This window comes from Microtus ochrogaster, chromosome X, assembly GCF_000317375.1.
Source record: "Microtus ochrogaster isolate Prairie Vole_2 chromosome X, MicOch1.0, whole genome shotgun sequence".
Classification (NCBI taxonomy): Eukaryota; Metazoa; Chordata; class Mammalia; order Rodentia; family Cricetidae; genus Microtus; species Microtus ochrogaster.
In genome coordinates, this window is record NC_022026.1 from 13,365,923 (window position 1) to 13,369,058 (window position 3,136).

Below are 3,136 nucleotides of genomic sequence, written 5' to 3' on the forward strand. Positions count from 1 at the left end.
CTGTTTAAGGGCGTCAATCACTTTCATAAAGTCAATTTTTTCTACTTCTTCTTGATTAAGGTGTTCATGTCCTCCTGTTGTGAGGTCACTGGGTTCTGGTGGTTTCATGTTGTTTTTCAGATTGTTGGGTGAATTCTTGCATTGGCGCCTGCCCTTCTCTTTTTCTGAATGCTTCCCTATTTATCTTCTTTTACAGGATCAGGTCTCCTTGCCTACTGATGTACCTTCCCAGTGATGGCACTCCCCAGTGATGGCTCTCCTGGTGCTCCAGTGATGGCTCTCCTGGTGCCGAGTTCAGATCTCTGTGCTGGTTGGGTAGCTCGTAAGCAAAGCACCTACCTTGCTTGCTGCAGGCAGGCTATTAAAACAAAGGAGCTCCCACCCCCTAGGTTGCTCTCAGGATTAGGCCCCAGCGCCCTGAAGGGGGAAGGGAGGCAGAAGGGCGGAGGGTTCTGGATGCAAGCTGGGTGGGATAGGAAGAGAGAGGCAGTATGCTTGGAGGATAGGCCCAGCAGGAAGCCCAGGAAGTATAGGGAGGATGAGGAACGCCTGAGTTCCTTGTCCCGTGCTGCTGCCGCAGGTCCGAATCTCACCCCAATGATCGCTCTCCTGGTGCCGAGATCAGATCTCCGGGCTGGTTGTGTAGCTTGTAAACAAAGCTCCTACCTTGCTTTCTGCAGGCAGGCTATTGAAACAAAGGAGCTCCCGCCTGCTAGGTTGCCCTCGGGATTTGGCCCCAGCGCCCAGAAGAGGGAAGGGCCATTTTCTGGTATCTTTTTCAATTTTTTTCTTCAAAGACTTAAAGTTTTTGTCGAATAGGTCATTCACTTCTTTGGTTATATGTTATTTGTGGCTATTGTGAAAGGTAATGTTTCTCTGATCAGTAGGAGGCCTACTTATTTTTTTTGAGTTGATCATGTATCATTCCACATTACTGAAGGAATTTGTCAGTTGTAGGAGTCCCTGGTAGAGTTTTGGGGGTCACTTATGTAAGCTATCATATCATCTTTAAATAGTGAAAGTTTAGCTTCTTCCTTTCTTATTTGAATCCCCTTGATCTCCTTTTGTTGTGTTACCGCTCTAGTTAGAGCTTCAAGAACTATATTGAAGAGATATGCAGAAAGTGGACAGCCTTGTCTTGTTCCTGATTTTAGTGGAATTGCTTTGAGTTCCTCTCCATTTAATTTGATGTTGGCTGTTGGTTTGCTGTATATTGCTTTTATTATGTTTAGAAATGTTCCTTGTATCCGTGATCTCTCCAAGACCTTTATCATGAATGTCTGTTCAATTTTGTTGAGTGATTTTTCAGCTTCTAATGAGATGATCACACGGATTTTTTTCTTTTAGTTTATTTATATGGTGGATTACATTGATGGATTTTCATCTGTTAAGCTATCCTTGCATCTCTGAGATGAAGCTGACTTGATCATAGTGGGTGATTTTTTTTAATGTGTTCTTGGATTCGGTGGGTGATTTTTTTTAATGTTTTCTTGAATATTTTTGCATCTATGTTTATGAGTGAGCTTGGTTTGTAATTTCTCTTTCTTGGTTGAGTCTTTGGATGGTTTCAGTATCAGGGTAACTGTAGCCTCAGAAAAAGAGTTTGGTAATGTTCCTTCTGTTTCTATTTTGTGGAACACTTTGAGGAGTATAGGTATTAGCTCTTTTTTGAAGTTTTGCTAGAACTTTGCACTGAAACCATCTAGCCCTAGGCTTTTTTTTCCCCGTTGGGAGGCTTTTGATGCCTGCTTCTTTTTCCTTGCAGATTATAGGTCTATTTAAATTATTTACATGGTCTTGATTTAATTTTGGTACATGGTACCTATCCAGGAAATTGTCCATTTTTTTTTACATTTTCCAATTTTGTGGAGTAGAGGTTTTTGTAGTATTACCTAATGATTCTCTGGATTTTCTTGGTGTCTGTTTTTATGTCCCCATTTTCATTTATGATTTTGTTAGTTTGGATATTCTCTCTCTGCCTTTTAATTAGTTTGGATAAGGGTTTGTCTATCTTTTTTATTTTCTCAAAGAACCAGCTCTTTGTTCCATTGATTATTTTTATTTTCTTTGTTTCAAATTATTATTTCCTGTTGTCTACTCCTCCTGTGTAAGTCTGCTTCTTTTTATTTTTTTCTTTTTGTTGTTTTTTATTTTTTTTATTTTTTTATTTTTTTAATTTTTTTTTGGTTTTTCGAGACAGGGTTTCTCTGTGGCTTTGGAGCCTGTCCTGGAACTAGCTCTGTAGACCAGGCTGGTCTCGAACTCATGGAGATCCGCCTGCCTCTGCCTCCCGAGTGCTGGGATTAAAGGCGTGCGCCACCATCGCCCGGTTTGTTTTTTATTTTTTATTTATTGAGGATTTCTGCCTCCTCCCCGCCACCGCCTCCCATTTCCCTCTCCCTCCCCCAATCAAGTCCCTCTCCCTCATCAGCTTGAAGAGCCATCAGGGTTCCCTGACCTGTGGGAAGTCCAAGGACCGCCCACCTCCATCCAGGTTTAGTAAGTTGAGCATCCAAACTGCCCAGGCCCCCCCAGTCTGCTTCTTTTTATTCTAGAGCTTTCAGGTGTTCTGTTAAGTCACTAGTGTGAGACTTTTCCACTTTCTTTTTATTGGTACTTAGTGCTATTAACTTTCCTCTTTGCACTGCTTTCATAGTGTCCCATAGGTTTTGGTATGTTGTGTCTTCATTTTCATTGAATTCTAGGAAGTCTTTAATTTCTTTCTTATTTCTTCCTCAACCCAGGTGTTGCTCAGTTGAGAACTGTTCAATTACCATGAGTTTGTAGGCTTTCTGAAATTAGAGTTGTTTTAAAATTCTAACTTTAAACCATGGTGATCAGATAAAATACAGGGGGTTATTTCATTTGTTTTTTTTGTATTGTTGAGGTTTACTTTGGTACCAAGTATGTGGTCAATTTTAGAAAAGGTTCCATGAGGTGCTGAGAAGAAGGTATATTCTTTTGTGTTTGGGTGGAATTTTCTGTAGATGTTTGATGGAATTCTATGACTAGCTTTCCTAGCTCAAACGATTGCAGAGGGCAGACATTGGGTATTCCAGGTCTCTACCACTGAGAGAATCAATTGCTAAAATAAATCTTCCTGCCTATCTCTATCTATCTATCTTTCTATCTATCT